The sequence below is a fragment of the Myodes glareolus genome, chromosome 11 (genome assembly GCF_982192425.1).
Source record: "Myodes glareolus chromosome 11, mMyoGla1.1, whole genome shotgun sequence".
Classification (NCBI taxonomy): domain Eukaryota; kingdom Metazoa; phylum Chordata; class Mammalia; order Rodentia; family Cricetidae; genus Myodes; species Myodes glareolus.
The window spans coordinates 7,612,862-7,631,350 of NC_142036.1; the positions used below are offsets into that span (position 1 = coordinate 7,612,862).

An 18,489-nucleotide genomic window follows, 5' to 3' on the forward strand; every position below is an offset into this window, starting at 1 on the left:
TTTGGGACCCCACTGCTGGCAAGTTCCAAAGAAAATCACACAGAGAACTCCATAAGATTATAATGTATTAGCTCAGGCTACTTATTAACTCATAACTTATGTTAGCCCATTATTTTTATCTGTGTTAGCCACATGGCTCAGTACCTTTCTCAGTGGGGCAACTTATATCTTGCCTCTCAGGTGGTCTGGGCAGAACTGTGGAGGGAGCTTCCTGCTTTTTAGAATACTCCTGAACTCATCTTCCTGCCTCTACTTCCTGTCTGGTTGACCCACCTATACTTCCTGCCTGGCCAATCAGTGTTTATTTAAAATATGATTGACAGAATACAGACATTTCTCCCACTCCAGGAACACAATATATTTAACATATGATTGGAAAATTCAAATAATAAGTAAAATTATTTTGAAATATGAACATTTTTATACCTTTATATTGTACACTATGTTTATTTCCCCCAAATTTCTAACCTTCTTTTTTGTAACATTCCTTTTTTTGCTATATTCTGCTACACAGTTTCATTAATACCTTGTTATATATTTACATGCATAGTTCTTTGTACCTATTCAATTTCTAAAAACTAGAGTCTCGTATAATGACTGTGTTTCAGAGATAATCTTAATTAATACAGTTATCTCCAGTTACAACAATTTTTAGAAAAGTTGTACACTTTCTTTATTCTTTCACATGACATATTCCTCTTTTGTTGCATGTATATCCATATCTTCTTGATTTAGTCATTTAATGGTAGATATGAAGTTTATTTCTGTAGGTTAGTGATGATAGTGCCGAATAAACAACAATGTACAATCATTTCTGAGAAGTGTTCCCTTTAGGTAATTTTCAGCAAGTTTTTTTTTCTTTGCAATCTTCTGAAATGACAATATTAATTGTAAGTATCTGAAAGGAGGTTGTGAATTCTCAAAACTTAGCAGACTTTGAAATTTACAGTTACCACCATCACCATCATGATCTCTTTTTGCGCATCAATATGATAACCATGTGACAAAATAGAACTACTGCCTCATGCCAGAAATCTCTTGTGAGCTTAGGTTCTGATGTAACACCAAAAGCATCTGCACAGAGCTGACTGAAGGTGAATGGGATGTATGCTTCAGACAGGAATAGGACTTGGTCTTCAGCATTCTATGGCTTGACCCAAGTGTGCTGCCTCCTACCTCTCCAGTTGGAGTAGTCCTTATCTAAGAAGTTCCATGCTCATGAATATGCAAATTACCCGAATCTATTTGAATCTATTATGATAAATACAGGGATGTCCACACTCCAGATTAACAACATATAATCATTGTCTTTTCTACAGTCACCAAGACACATATCCTCACCGTAAGATGGAGCTGAATTGTTCTCTTCCTCATGTCAGCAAGTACAGATAAGTCGCATTCCAGTTCCAAAATTTCCGAAGGAACAGGGACTGAAGAGACAATGACACCTAAGATGCCTTTTCTTTACAGGTGTCCATGCCCAGGCCCAGCTGCAGCAGTCTGGGCCTGAGCTGGGAAAACCTGGGGCCCAAGTGAGTTGTCCTGTTAGACTTCTGGCTATACTTTCACTGACTACTTTACTACCTGGGAGAAGCAGAGGACTGCACAAGGCCTGGAGGGAATTGGATTAATTGATCCTGAAGATGGTTAAAGTAAGTATGCTCAGAAGTTCCAGGGACAGACCACACTTAAACCAGATACATCCTCTAGTACAGCCTACATAGAGCTCAGCAGCAGCAGACTCTGCAGTCAATTACTGCTTGAGACCCAATGTTGCAGCCACAAACTGAATGTGTCAGAAACCCAGGAGGAACAGGAAGCTGTTCTGTGAAAGAGATGACAGAGAATATTAGACTGGAGACTTGCTCATAAATAATTATCTGAGTGTCCACTTTCTGCCTCATCCCCATAGTACTATAGTTTATCAATTTTTTCATATTACAAACATAAATAATATTGAAAAAGCTTTCCCCTCGTGTTCATCATACTGTGAATATCTCTTCACCAATGACCACCTCCATTGACAAGTATGTTCCTTAATAAAATAATAAAACCTGAAAGCTGTGATTATGCTTTATGATAAAAATACCTCTATAGTATTAAAGACTGGACTCTTTTCATGGTAGCTTTAAATAATCTAAAATACGAATTTGGCAACTACGGAGTAAATAAATAAAACCTGGATAAACAAAAATATTTTAATGCTCTTAAATGTTACTTAGACTCCAGTGTATAGTTAAGTCTGCCTTTGTGGTCCAGCAGAAGTCCAGTGTCTTAGAATATAATATATATATATATATATATATATATATATATATATATATATATATATATATAAATGCACAGTCACGTTTGTGCAATTCCTGTAAGTTGGTAATAATGAAGTACTTTCCCCAAAAATTATTAAGTCAATCAATGTACTTTCTAATTGAGGTAGTTTCTGAGATCATACATTCTTCCCCAGTCCCATATTTACTTCCTTTATGTTTTCAGAAACCTGTCCTACAGTCTCAAGTCTTAACAGAACATCAACCTATACTGATACAGCATCAGCTCTCACAGGGCACTGGATATCTAGTGGTCACCTTGTTGTATAGTGTGTTTAGAGTTTGTCCTGATGGAGTGCATGTAGACTCAAAGCATCAGTTGAGCTGTCAGTCAACTTTATTATCAGTGCTGACTGCTATAGTTAGATCCCACAACACCTAAGAAAAGACTGGGATTCATGGAGATGTGGAAAACTGTAGCAAACATTCCACACCCGAGTCTGCATCACCACCCACCTGGTTTGGACCACGGCTCCATACCTTCCCCGAGCTAGGCAAGGTCCTAGGGGTTAAACACAGAGATGCACACAAGTACAGAGAGTTTGAATCATTTGCCAATTGAGCTTAATCCGGGGTTAAAATACCCTTTGGCCCCAGTAAAGGAAACCCCTCCCAGCCAGAAGGGGATGGGGAAGCTGGCTCCAAGTGAGCTTCTCTGCAGGCAGGTGGGCAAGGGGTGCAGGGCAGTGTCAGACAGAGTAGAGGGACCTTGTTGCCTTGAGCTCTCCCAGGCAGGTTGAGAAAATTACCATAAGATAAAACAAGGCTCTATGCTAATTCCCCAGGCTGGCAGAATTGAGCAGAAGTTAACAGGAAGCTAAACTGGTTTAGCATAAACAGTTCTGTGCTTTGGCCTACAGGAGCAGGGGAAAACCTGGAATCCCAACAGAAAACAGCTATGCTCTGCTCACCATTCATCCTTGAATTATCTACTCAACGTCACCTGAGGACACTGAAGACAGATGCCAGAGTTATAGTTTTGACACTGTGTGTGAACTCATACATAAACTTGTATTAGCTGATTCTCCAAACCAGTAGGTGGCACTGTAGATCCACCCACCAATGCCTGAGAAATAAAAGATAGCAGAAGCTGATAAGGAAGTTGTGCATTGACTGATTTCTTCTGTGGATTCCATTGCCAACATCATTATATTCAGAGACTGTAGAGTAGTTGAAATGTGAGATACCTGTGCTACAATACTTGAGAGCTTCTTTGTTTAATACCATCAATACATGCGGTCAAATTGTAATATGTGATCCAAATTAGAATTCTATTGCCACTGGATAGGAAACTAGATCATGAACCACTCATTATTATAGGTTAAGAGTATTTGGGCCTCAGGATCGTGGGAGATATTTTGGGGGTAATTGTCCCAAAAACACAGAGCTGATACCTCAGGTATGTCCACAGTTCTGCAGAGCCCTGATAATGGATGGACGACAGCAGTCTCCAGTGTTCTATGCTTGTGTCTGTTGGGGGCAGGATGGTCAATGCATCTTCACAGCATCACTGTTATGGTGGACTCTGTGGAGGATCAGATGGCCCATAAACCATTGACATGTGGGTCATATTAAAAAACATTGATATAGTGACATTGTTCTCAGTAGGATGGAAGAGCTCTTGTCTATATAGGTGCAATAATGGAGCTAGGAATGGATTTCCTCAGACAAGTTTAGAACTTGGAACTCCCAATTCCACTGACTAACTCAGAAATCCTTTACCTTTCTGTGTTAAATAGATTCCTGCTTTGATCTAAAGAATGCTCGTCCTCATTCATGTGTAAAGTTCAGAAATAATGTTTGTAAATATAGCGATGTTCACCTATCCCACAGTACCATGATAATAATACTCTCTTGTTCACTGTCCCTTAGCACACAGGTTCTCAGCATGGACTGCAGTTAGCTCATCCTCTACCTGATATCAGCAGCTAGGTGTGTGTTCCCATTACTCAGCATGTCGAGAAGCAAGAAAATGGAGTGGCAATGACATCCTTTCCACAATTGTCTGCTCCCATGTTCAGCTACTACAGCCTGTGGATGAACTGAGGAATCCTGGAGGCACATTAAATGTGTCCTGCAAGAATTTTTACTCATATCTTCCCAACTGTGTATTGCAGAAACCTGGACATAGGCTTTAAATGATTGGGTGGAAACTTCCAAGCATTATCCGTACAAAGCGTGGACAGAAGTTTGAGGACCAAACTCCATTAGATGTAGGCACAATGCCTAAGACTTCCTACATGGTGCTCAGAAGCCTGATATGAGTAGTCTGCCATCTATTACTATGAAAATCACAGTGTCATGCCCATAGCTAAGCTGTTTCAGAAACTCTGAAGGAGCAGAAGGCTGTCTTGGGAAGACAGGACAGGTAAAAGTAACCTAAAGACTTGCTCAAAACTTGTGGTTAAGTATTGATGAAAGGAATAATAGGACTAAAATTCTTTCACATTGCATTAGGAAATTTCCTAATCACCATGCATGAAAAAAATCAGTTTTAAATTTGTAAAACTGACCCACATATTCCCCTGCTATTGCCAGTGTCAGCACATGTGTCTGTCATAATTGGGTCAGCACTTTAGAACAGAAATGTTTGATCGCATATTAAATAAATGTCTAACTCCTAGGACATTACCAATATTACTGTTGGAATATTAATAATACTGATTCATCAATCAAATGCATATTTATATGCTTTGAGAAATAGATTCAAGTTTAAACATTTCACTCAGACTCCTCCAGTTTCAACAACTTTTCCTGTAATCATAAGCCTGTTACATATTGTGATACACAATTTGACCACCTTAGGAGACGATGCTCTTATCATTTCTCCACAATCTCACAGAGTCCAGGACTTTGTGAATGAATTCCCTGATGAGAAAAGGATGTCTCTGTGAATCTATACTGTTTAACAGTTAAGTATTTCTCCATTATCACCCATGATAGGCACCAGCATTCCATCACACTGCTGCTTCCCTTCCTTCCTCTCCTTCCAATCCCTACTTGCATTTTCCCCAGTTTGTCCATCCAGTTCTCCATTTCTATTCAGTGGAGGGCAGCTTTCCCATGGTTATCATAAAAACATGGTATATCAATTTGGTGAGGCAATTTAATATGAGTAAAAGGGTCCCAAAAGCCACTAAAAGTGTGAGAGACAGCTGCCATCCCACTTTTCAGAATCCTACAAGAAGACCAAGTTACATAATTGTAACATATACAGAGGTACTAGGTCAGCTCAATGCACACTCTGCTTTTCAGTAAATACTTTGTGAGCCCTTATGAGATTAAGTTGACTTTTTGGCTTTTCTTGTAGTAGTTGTGACACCTCTGGAATCTACAATCCTTCCTCCTTTTCTACAGGATTCCCAGATTAGTAATCATTTCATTAATTATTTATAGTCACATGTGGTTTTATCTTAGACCTCTGGGCTATTCATCCTCTGGATCATGGTCCTCCAAGCAGTGTCAAGTGTGGATTCTCTTGTGTTGCATGGGTCTCAATCCAGACCAGTTATAGCTTGATCACTCTCACAATTTCTGTGCCACCTCTACCCTAGCACATCTTGCAGTCAGGAGGTTTTATGGATGACTGGGGGTCCCAGTCCCTCCACTGAAAGTCTTACCTGATTATGGAAGTTTGTCAGTTCAGATTCAGTATGTCCTATTGTTAGGATTCTCAGTTAGGGTCACCTTCACAGATTCCATGGAATTTCTATTGTGATAGGTGTCTATATTGTCCCTGAGATGCCTCCCAAATTCAGTTGTCTCTCCAAGCACTCTGTCTCCATCCTCCCTACACTTGACCCCTTCTATTCCTGTCCCATTTAAGCCTCACCTCCAACCATATTGTCTCTTCTTTTCCCATCCCAGGGAGATTCATATGTTACCCCTTGAACTCTCCTTGTTACTTTGATTACCTGTGGATTATAGCATGGTTCTCCTTTACAGATAATATCCACTTACAAATGAGTACATACCATGTTTGTCTTTCAAACTCTGAGTTGCCTCACGCAGAAAGTTTTTTTTTCTTGTTTTATCCATTTGTCTGCAAATTTCATGATGTCACTTTTTAATAGATGAGTATTATTCCATTGTGTAAATGTATCAATTTTTTTATCCACTCATTGTTTGAGGGCCATCTAGTTTGTTTCCAGTTCTTGGCTATTTTGTATAATGCTGCTATGAACATAGTTGAGCAAGTGTCCTTGTGTTAGGGTGGTGTGTCCTTTGGGTATATACCGGAGGTGGTTATAGGAAGATCTTGAAGTAGAGGGTCCCCATTTTTGAGAAACCAACATATTAATTTCTAAAATGACTGCGTAAGTTTGCACTCCCATCATCAGTGGAAAAGTTTCTCTTGTTCTATATCCTCTCCAGCATGATGTGTTGCTGTGGTTTTAATGATAGTCATTCTGACAGGTGTAAGATGGAATCTCAGAGTCATTTTTTATTGGGGACCTCTGAGTGCCAGCCTCGGTGTCCCCTCAGTGTTCATGATGGCTAACAATGTTGAAAATTTTTTAAGTACTTCCCCAACATTTGAGATTCCTCTCTTTAAGATACTCTGTTTAGATCTATATCCCATTTTCATATTTAATTAATTGTTTTTTATGTCTAGTCTTGAGTTCTTTTTATATTTTGAATATTAAACCTTGGTCTGATGTGGGGTTGGTAAAGATATTTATCACTCTGTAAACTGCCATTTAGTTCTTTTGATAGTGTTCTTTGCCTTACAAAAGTTTTTTTAGTTCCATTTGTTAATTAGTGTTCTTATTGCTTGTGCAGTGGGTGGTCTGTTCAGGAAATTAATTCCTGAGCCATTGTGTTCAAGCTTATTCCCTACTTTCTCTTCTATCAGGTTCAGTGTATCTGGTTTTATGTTGAGGTCTTTTATCCAGTTTGCCTTGAGTTTTTTTCAGGGTGATGGACCTAATTGCTCTCTTCTACATGTTGACATCTATTTAGACCATTGAAGATTTTTTTTCCATTGTATATATTTTGCTTCTTTCTCAAAAATCAAATGTCCCTAGGTGTGTGGATTTATTTTTGGGCCTTAGTTCAATTCCATTGATCAACCTGTCTGTTTTTATTTAATTTTTTTTCACAATTAGCCTTTCTCTTCATAAGCTGATTGCATCAGCTTCTTTGTATATTCACAGGAGCTAGTCCTAATTGCCTTTGTACTATTGTGGAATTACAAATGTCCAATTGTGGATGGAATAATAATAAAGACAAATTGCCATTTATTTTTGCAGATTAAATTCTTCATCATTGCCTCTTTAAATGTAATCCATTTTATATTAAATTTTCTACAGTCAGCTAAGTGTTAATGGGGTACATTATATTTTCTTTTATAAAAGTTTATTAATTTATAAAAGTTTCCATTTTCGCCCCTCCTCCCAACACCTTCCCACTCCCCCCACTCCCTCTCCTCCTCCCTCTCCATCCCTAAGAGCAGTCAGGGTTTCCTGCCCTGTGGGAAGTTCAAGTTCCTACCCCCTCCCTCCAGGTCCAGGAAGGTGAGTATCCAAACAGACTGGATCACCAAAATCCAGTATATGCAGAGGAAACAAGTCCCAGTGTCATTGTCAATGGCTTTTCAGAAAGACCCCATGCCAGCCACATTCAGAGAATCTGATTGGATCACGTGCTATTTCAGTCCCTGTCCAATTGGCCTTGGTGAACTCTCATTAGATCAGTCCCCTTGTATCAGTGGGTGAACACACTCCTCACGGTCCTGCCTTTCTTGTTCATGTTCTCCCTCCTTCTGCTCCTCATTTAGACCTTGGGGGCTCAGTCCAGTGCTCCAATGTGGGTCTCTGTCTCAATCTCCATCCATCAACGGGAGAAGGTTCCCTCTGGTCTTGCCTTATTTGCTCACGTTCTCTTTCCTTCTGCTTCTTGTTTGGACCAAGGGAGTTGAGTCGAGTGTTCCAATGTGGGTCTCTGTCTCCATCTCCATCCATCGCCAGGTGAAGGATCTATGGTGATATGCAAAATATTCATCAGTATGGTTATGGGCCAAGGCCGGTTCAGGCACCCTCTCCTCTGCCCAGAAAACAATCTGGGGATCTCTCCTTGGACCTGGGATCCCCTTTATAATCAAGTCTCTTGTAAAACCTAAAATGACTCCCTTAGTTGAGATATATAGTTCCTTGATCCCATATCCATCCTTCCTCCCTCCCCCCCATCCCAATTCCCCAAGCATTCCCCCTTCCTCCCCTACTCCCTTCTCTCTAACCCTCTCCCCTTCCAACAACCCCCCCCACCCCCCCCCCCCCATGCACCCGAGGTTGCCTGGCACTCTTGTCTACTTCCAATCTCCAGTAGGATAACTACATGATTTTCTTCTGGTTCACCTTCTTATTTAGCTTCTCTAGGATCACGAATAATAGGCTCAAGACCTTTAATTATGGCTAGAATCTACTTATGAGTGAGTACATACCATATTCCTGTCTGTTTTTATATCAATATGATGAATTTTTTATTACTTTTCTCTATAGTACAGTTTAAAATCAGAGATGGTGCTACCTCTAGAAGTTCTTTTATTGCACAGGATTGTTTTAGCTGTCAGGAAACTAATTTCCAAAGTCACTATGCAAGTTTACACTTACATCAACATGTGACTATAGATTACCCTTTCCACACATGCATGCCTACATTTGTTGTCTTTTATTTTCTTGACTATAGTCATTCTTATTGAAGCAATAATGTATTATTGGAGTTGTTTTAATTTTAATTTCATGGGTGAACTGAGGACTTTGGCTACAGGTCATAGAGAATCCAATCTTGAACTGAACAGGAAATTCTCCCTGCTGGTTATGTTTTCTACTGCAGGACGGTTCTATGAAGCCTACAGGGAGAGAAAGACATCAATAATCTTACACAGTACCAGACCTTGTAGTCTACTCTATCAGCCTCCAGGTAAGAGGTACAAACTAGTGGTTCCTGTTACATGCTGAATAACTGACTTCTAAATGGATTTGTGATATGCTCCGTAGGAAAGACACCATTCCAGATAAACATGTTCAAAAACTCAAGACTAGGAATGATATAGTCCAAGTATACCCTAGTTGTATTACTAATGGTCATGTTGTCTAACTGCCTATAACTATATGTTTATAGATAATAGATTCGTGCTGCTTTCAGCCTTGACACAGAAGCATCAGTGTGCAGTGTGTACTGAACCCTGTAGACATTCATGAGTGGTCAAAGTGATGAGAATGAATGACTGAGTACTCAGACACAGTGAATCCTATTTATCAACCTCCTCCTTCCTACAAATTAAGGATCATCATGAAACAGAGAAAAGAAGGTATATAAGGTTCAGAGAATGAGATTGAACGTCATGGAATTCTATCTACAGTGATTGGTGTATTCTCATTGCATAAATGACCTCTTAGCAGCTGTTATTACCATCATAAGGCCTACAGAAAATCAAATCAGTTAAAATTACAGCATGAAAGCCAGTGGAAAGGCTAAGAAGTTAAATACAACTCTTAACCAAAGTGACAATATTATTTTGATTTCTGATAGCCACCTCAGAAAGAGAACAGAACTCCATAAGTTGTCTTCTATGTTCCTTGACTCCCCATACTAAACAAAGTATACCTTAAAAGACTACAACACAGGTGGGGGAGTGACGCCCCATGGATCACTGCCAGTAGAGGAGATGTTAGGATTGGAAGAATGCATAGGAATTTAGAATCACTTGTTTTAGAAGTATGCCCACTTGGTGGTTACTTATGAACTAGTGGATAACACCCACCATATCCATACAGACATCATTTATTAGACTTAATAAGTTATTCATTAATGAAACAAAAGAGATCAATATTTTAGAGGAAAGACCTCTTTTGGGGGAGATCATAAGGGGAGCTAGAGGGATATAGTGGGTAAGAATATGATCAAAATATATTGTATTCATGAATGAAAATTGCAAGGAATGAACAAAATCATTTTGAAATAGCAATATTTCATAATTTTAGAATTCTCATATAGGTGTATAATGTCCACTGTACATATTTACCCTATAAAGTCAACCTATCATTTTCTTGCCCCTCCATATTTATTTGCCACTTTTATTCCATTGGACATTTTCAGTTCTACGTCCTTAAATATGTGCATTCACAATTATTTCTAACTATATGGTATCTAAGGACTACAAATAGGACTCAAACAGTATCTATTTATGAGAAAGTCTTAAATTACTTAATAATGTCATCACCAACTGCATTCATCTTCCTCAAAGTTATATAAGTTCCTTATACATTACTGATGAATAAATTATGTTTTATAGCATATATATCATGTATTCTTGATACAGTCATTTGTTCAAAGACATGTAGTTTGTTTCTATAATTTATCTACTGTAGACAATGCAGAAATAACATTTGTGTGCAAAAATTTCTGAGACATTTTCACTTTTGATCATTTGTGTAAGTGTTTTAGTATGCAATCTTCTGGAAAAACACTTGATAATGTCATATATATGAAAAAAGACTAGAAGTTCTCATAATTTGCAAGTTTTGAAATCCTTTTCACAAGTACTAACTGTAAATCTTTTGTCACAAGAGCAACAACTGTCTCTGGATAGAGTCTTTAGTAAATTGAGAGCTTAGAACTTGATATTACATCCTCAGGTCTGCAGAAGGATTGGGGATATGTTATGGGTTTCATTTCCTCAGACAGGATTAGAACTGGACTTTAGCATCGTACTGCCTGATCCAAGGTCCTCTACCTCTTTCTTCTAAAGCTGTACTAGGACCTTATGTAAGAGGTACACTGTTCATGAATATACAAATCACATGAGTATATGGCGGTAAATACAGAGATGTCCACATCCCAGAACAACATATGATCAGTGTTTTCTCCAAGGACCTCACCGAGCACACAGGTCCTTGCCATGGAGTGGAGCTGGATCACTCTCTTCCTCATGTCACTAACTACAGGTAAAGGGGCATTCCAGTTCCAAATCTGAAGAGGGAACAGGGACAGAGGTGACAATGACACCTAAACTGGCTTTTCTCTACAGGTGTCCACTCCCAGGTACAGCTGCAGCAGTCTGGGCCTGAGCTTGTGAGTCCTGGGACCTCAGTGAAATTGTCCTGCAGGGTCTCTGACAATATCAGTTATTACTATATTCACTGGGTGAAGCAGAGTCCTGGTCAGGGCCTGGAGTGGTTTGCGAGGATTTTTCCCGGAGATGATAATACTAAATACAATCAGAAGTTCCAGGGCAAGGCCACACTGACTGCAGACACATCCTCCAACACAGTCTACATGGACCTCAGAAGCCTGACATCTGAAGACTCTGCAGTCTATTACTGTGCGAGACACAGTGTTGCAACCACATCCTGAGTGTGTCAGAAACCCTGGAGAAGCAGGAAGTTGTCCTGGGACTGAGATGACAGAGACTACTAGCCTGAAGATTTACACAGAATTTATCTTCTGAGTGTCTGTTTTTCTGCCTCCTTCTCTATAAATAGAATGATCCTAATTGACCCCCATTTACATGTTTCTCCATAATAAAACATTATAGAAAAGAAAGGAAAACTGTTTTAATGCATAGTGACAGAATTATCTCTGGATTTGAACAGACTTGAACTTTTTGGAGTAGCTTTGAATAATGTATAATATGAATTTTACCAGTAAAGTTCACATAAACAACATCTAACCAAATCAAAACTCCTCTCACAGTCTTAAGTAGTATGAATGTGTGTTTTTAAATACTATCTATGTTGTTTAGCAGAATTTCAGTTTCTCAGAATGGAAGAGATATTTACATCTTAAATGTACTACCACATAAGTGTAAATCTTATAAGTTGTCAAAAATATTATTAAATTATTTTCCATACAACTGATTTATTTAAACAGTGTGTATACATGTCAGTTAAGAATAGGTTTGAGGTTATTCATATTAATCTGACCTTAAGTTTACTACCTATGGAGAACCAGTATCCTGACCTACAGTTTCAGGCTTTTATAGACACCAACCTTCTCTGACACGCATCATCCTTCATATTCCTTTGGATATGATGACGTCACTCTTGTTCTATAGACTAATTGGTTTTGGGTACCTGAGCCAATAACAAGCAACATGGAATCCTGTGGTACTTGATAATCTCAAGGGATTGATTCAGTAAGAAATCTCCGTAGTGTAGAAGGATAGTTTGGCATGTTCCTGTAACCAACATAAATCCCCTTGAAATATGAATGCTATGTACTGAATATCTATGTCAAAAACTTTGTATGTTGTGGTAGGCAGGAATCTTGTTGGCCTATTCTATGGTAGAGACGTTTAAACCTCTATTGAATTGAAAATACTGTCTTCATAAAGCACTCTCCTGTCTCCACCAACAGAAAAGCATTAATGATCAGCTGGCAAGGGAATCTCTCAATTCTGTCTTCTGAATTGAACAAGACTCAACAATGCAAGGTATCAGTCAAGTGACTGTAAGACCTTGATTCTAGCAGTTGTTTTTTGCATTCTGAAGAGTCATTTTGAAGTGCCCAAACTTCTTATACTGCAAACTAAAACACCTCATACTACCCATTCTGTACAGACACTGTGGAATCAGTGCAACTGCTGCAGAGGAAGATTGGAATAGACCTACCCTAGCATCCAGCTATACCACTCTGGGGCATATACACAAATGATTCTACGTCCTTCTAGAGACACTCACTCAATAATGTTCACTGCTACTCTACAGATAATTGCCAGACATTGGAAAGAGCCTCTTTGCTCTTGCTATCATCCATTTCAGGATCCTTTTTTTTTTCTTGTGGAACCATTCTACTCCCTGTCTTTGATGAGGATATTTATGATGATCTTTGAATCTCATGGAGATAATGTCAGATACATTCCTCTTTCAATATATATAATTTAATCATAAATGAAAAGTCATTGTGACATTAAAATGCCCTGGAAATTAAACAAAGTGTAGGTGCAGGTTTTATTGCCCATCCTTCCATTAGGGTTCAGTGCCTCAGATGGCTCTCAGCATTGAGGGTTTGGTTTTTTTATACAGTGTTACTATAACTTTGTGGTAAGTGCAAACTCATGGTTTAGACACATCGTGATGTCTTTATATTTTAAACATTTAAATAAGAAGTTTATTACTATAGATCATTTTTGACATAGATTTCTTTAAAGAAATCAGTTTACTCAAGTTTTTTTCTGTATTTTCAGTCATGTTCATATTACAAAGTCACTGTAAAAGGTGTTCAATGTTAGGCAAATCATTGTTTTTCTTAACTCTAAAGCATCCATAATGTCAAGAAAAAGAGATTGCATTGTGTTTTAACACCACAGTACCAGTGACTAAAATCCTAGGCCCTGTTTGGTGACTTTCGGTGTCTTCTGTCTTTCTGGCCCTCCTCCAGTATGCTCGAGGTCTGAGAGAATTGAGCTAACTTTGTCTTTGCCTACAGTTTATGTTTTCTGTTAGTGCAGTTTGTAAAAAATCAGAGGGCAGCATAAAGTTGAAGCTACTGATATTGAATAAATAGAAATCCCAAATACATGAGGCAGAAATTAACAGATTAGTAGTCAATGTAATATCACTGGCTTCCATGAAATGATAGACTGCATATCTGCCAGCCTGCCAGGGCACCTACTCCTTTCTGCTGCATTCACACTATAATGGGTTGTACACTCAATACCTGGCTCCACCATGTGGGCTACTTTCTCTGGGGAAAAAGTAAACTCCAGTGATGTCTTCTATGCCTCCCCTCACAGACAGGCTTCCCTTGAGTCCTAAAACTTAAGTCCTTCATCAAAGTCAGTGCCTGGCATGGAATGCAAGTCTCTCCTGGATTCATTTGGGTTGAAAAGACAAAACTGGGTCTGGGTACTCACTGGTGTGCAGCCATGGACAGACTTCCTTCTTCATTCCTCCTGCTGAGTTTCCCTGCATGTAATTGTCAAGGCTCACTAAGGGGCAGACTTCTATATTATCACCTATTCCAACCTTATTCTCTGCTTTCCTTTCTCCACAGTTCTTCCAGGTTACCCTGAAGGAATCTGGCCCTGGGATGTTGCAGCCCTCCCAGGATCTTATACTGACCTGCTCTTTCTCTGGAATTTCACTGAGCACTTCTGGTATAGATATCGTTTGGAGCTGTCAGCCCTCAGGAAAGGGTTTGGAGTGACTTGCAAACATTTGGTGGGATGATACTCAGTTCTACAACACACCTCTGAAGATTCTGATCACAGTCTCCAAGGACACCAACAACTGAGTATTGCTCAAGATCACCAGTGTTTATGTGCCAGATACTGCCACATACTACTGTGCATGAAGAGCACATTGACACAGCCTCAGTACAACAGTCCAGGCTGCTTCTCTGGTCTATGCCTTCCTCCTAAAATTTAGGTGTTTGGTAGTGGACACAGTTTTCCTGCTAGCCTCTGGGGATTGTTCTACACTATTTGTTTCAGAGCCCTAGCTTTCTGATATAAATGAAGTCCCTTTTAAAAATTATTCAGGAATGAGAATCTGTTCCTAAGATTTTTGTGGAGGCCTAAAAGTGTGAACCTAGTTCCACCTTGTCTGAAAGTTAGAGAGTTTTTGCTTGCCCAAAGTTGTTTACAAGTGTGACTGTACATCCTGACCTAGGGTGTGGTTACTTGGTTCTTTTGACATTCAGATGGTCCATATAGGTAGATCCACCCCACCCTTTCCAATGATCAGGATTTTTAAGCATACCTCGGCTCCTCATATTGAAACAGGAGGTTTTACCTTGAGAGTGACTGCCTTCAGGACACTTGATCTAGGGTGAGTTCACTGCCTAAACAACAGAGTGCTAATGACTTGATGCCATAGTATTGAAGCAAATAACTGTTCCAGTTGTCTTTTCTATCATGTTAAAGCAGTTTTTGTCTTCTTTCCCCCATTGTATTGGGATATAAAAGTGTATGAAAAAATTAAATGCAGGAAAATTTCAGTATTCACTGGGACTCCCTCCTGATACTTCTATCATACTCCCTCCTATGCTTCTATTTTATTATTTTCATGCATGTGTTCATACTTATTACTGACTTTTCTAATCTTCATGTCCCTATCCTGGTAATTGTTAACTCTCCTGAAGCTGGTCTCCATCAGATTTTTAAGTTTTAAAGGATGTCTTGTTCCTAATCTAGGTGATTTGGAGTTGTGTTTCCACTCAGTCTTTGGCCTCAAATCCCTCAAAGAGCAGATTACAAATTATTGCAAACGTCAGTAAACTACTGGATATTTGGAAGATTGGCATTCCTAGGCAAAAATTCATAAATTTAATCATTGGTCAAAGTGACTTCATGTAAATCACAAAATAACTCAGGCTACCACCAAGGCTTGGTTGCTCTTTCACAATCTGATGGCAAAACCCTATTGTTAAAGACAACACTTACGTATCTCATTGGTCATGGAGAATTTGAGTTGGTACCTTACTGGAGGTCTTATCTACTGACTGCTGTTCACAGCAGTAGAAGGTACTTGGTAGGCTCTCAGAGGAGAAGTGTAATAATAAATCTAACAACAATCTGTAACCCACAATGGTGATCTGCCTGTTAGTTATGGTTGTGTATTCATTAGTGGCACAAATATTGGGGGAGTAATCAGCCATTCTTTGATTGAATTTAAAGACAACTCCATGAATGTAAACCATGCTTGAAACTACTAGAACATTCTAGAACTTGTAGTGAGGTTGCTTATGGGAAAACCAATATTATGCTAAAGCCATGGTTTTCCACTTGTGAGGTATGACCTCCTTGGGAATTGAACAACCCTTTCACAGGGGTCAAAGAACTCCTTCACAGGGTTCGCATATCAGGTACCTTGCAAGTCAAATATTTACAGTGATTCATAGTGGACAATTACAGTTACATAATAACAACAAAATTATTTTTAGGGGGTCACTACAACATGAGGAACTATATGAAAGGGTTCCAGCAGTAGTAAGGTTGATGGCCAATGTGCTAAAGGAATAGAACAATAAAATAATTCCCAATGACATGCCTGGATATGCATATAAATCTGTGCTTCACATAAGTATTATTCGTGTAGCTTCTTCTTTAAGAATATGGGGAATAACATAGAGAATCTCAAATGAACAATCTATAGAACATGAGTGATATTGAAACACTTAGTTATAAATCTGTTTTCTTAAACAAATGTTCTCCTCAGGACTCAAGCACTAACGTAGAAGAATAGTTAGAAAGACTTTAAGAGCCAGAGGAGTTGAATGAGTTGAAGGAAACAGTCTCTTCCAGACACAATAGGATTGATGCATATATGAACTCACTAGACTGTGCAAGTAGATACAGGGCTTGCACATGTTCAAACAACATGGGATTCTACTGCCAAGAGGGGAAATAAACAGGACTCCAAATCCTAAAGAAGAAACTATCTGCATTTGGTATGAACATGCAAAGAAAAGTTAGTGTACTTCAGGGGAATTTCCCTGGCTGAATTAAACACACTTCCCAATAGGTCTCATTCTAACACCAATAAATCACACAGTGGTATTTTTGAAGATGTTTCGTCAACTACATAAATTTATTTGGGCATTTTATTGTCTTGCTGGTCTTTTGTTTATATATTTTTTCTGATTCTTGTGTTTTGGTGAGTCTGTGTGTGTGTGTGTGTGTGTGTGTGTGAGAGAGAGAGAGAGAGAGAGAGAGAGAGAGACAGAGAGACAGAGAGACAGAGAGACAGAGAGAAAGAGAAAGAGACAGAGAGACAGAGAGACAGAAAGAAAGACATATTCAGAGAACAAAAGAGAGATGAGGTTGTTTTTGAAAGATTGAAAGAAAGGCTGTGCAATTTAGTTAGCAGGGAGATGAGGAGGATCTAGAAGCAGTTTGGCAAAAGAATAAGTATAGTCAGAGTGTACTGCTTAAAAACAAATTTTTTCAATAAAGAAAAGGTAAATGAAACATGCTAAAATCCTCCTCAAAAATTGTGTGTTGAATTGTTCAGTAAATGAAGGTATTGTGTATAGACTAAACATCCTCATTAATGTTTCTGGGATGCACATGAACAGGCTGGTTGGAGAGTTTCAAGTTTCTTGTCTGGTTCCTACTGAACTCTTTTTTTTCAACTTTGTAACAATGAGTTTATTAGAGTCGGTTACAGGAGAGATTACTTGGAGAATCATGGGACTCTCAAAGGCAGCTGCAACACTAAAACCCACCCCAGCATGGATGACAAATCACAAAAGCTGTAAACTTGTAGCTCTCTGGAAGACTTGCTGGTAGTTCAGCAGGTAAGAGATTCTCAAGGCTCTGATGCTTTGAGTCTCTTCCTCAGTTCTAACTGTTTATATGATCCTGAAGAGGAGAAGAGCTCTGTACTTCCAGTCACTTTCAGGGACTTTCTGAGACTTACAAGTTGTTTATTTCCTGAATCGCGAGAAGTCTTCCTTTAGAATTTCCTGAATCTTAGTGAGCTTCCTTCTGGGATGGAATGTTTCAGTTTAGAGAAGATTGCTGCAGAGCAAGCTGAAACTTTGTGGGACAAAGCCATATCCCACTCATAACAACTTCGTCCTCTGTGACTAAGACAGGACAAGGATTTTTATAGCAATTGAGAAAGAGGTATTTTAATCATTTTTTTCAAAACCATTGTTCCATTAATCTTTAATTCCTCTTCCTTCAAATGGGCTTAAGATGATAGCAAGATGTAGGGTATCCTACGTGGGGAAAAGGAATTGTGTTTACATTTAGTGTGTTTTCATGTGGGTGATAGTCACTTTTGCGTGTAGCTAAGTTGCTGCTGGCTATTCCAGTTAAGGGCAGCTCCAAAAATTGATAATATTAAAAAATACTGACTTCTTGCTGCTGACAAACTTAGAAGCTTAAAAAAATTAAGATCAGCTAAAAGCAAATTGCACCCACGATCATAGCACAATACCGTTAGTTTTTTCTTCTCCCCTTAGATAAAGATACTGTAGTCACATGAACACAAGTTAATAATGTTTATAGCTAAAAATTGCAATAAAATATGGAGGAATTTGTGATACCAGGATCTGACTGGTAGTTCACCTAATGTATTGTTTTCCTTAAAGAAAGCTCCCAAATTTCAGAAGAGTCAGTCTTTTTTTTTTAATGAGAAAGTAATTTTATTAAATTATAAAAGTTTCCATTTCCGCCCCTCCTCCCAACACCCTCCCACTCCCCCCACTC

General features: G+C 38.8%; 1 pseudogene; it reads left to right on the top strand.

The window, feature by feature from the left end:
• The first annotated feature begins 11,229 nt into the window (after positions 1–11,229).
• On the top strand, positions 11,230–11,684 carry LOC148120340 (immunoglobulin heavy variable 1-84 pseudogene; annotated as a pseudogene).
• The last annotated feature ends 6,805 nt before the right edge of the window (positions 11,685–18,489 follow it).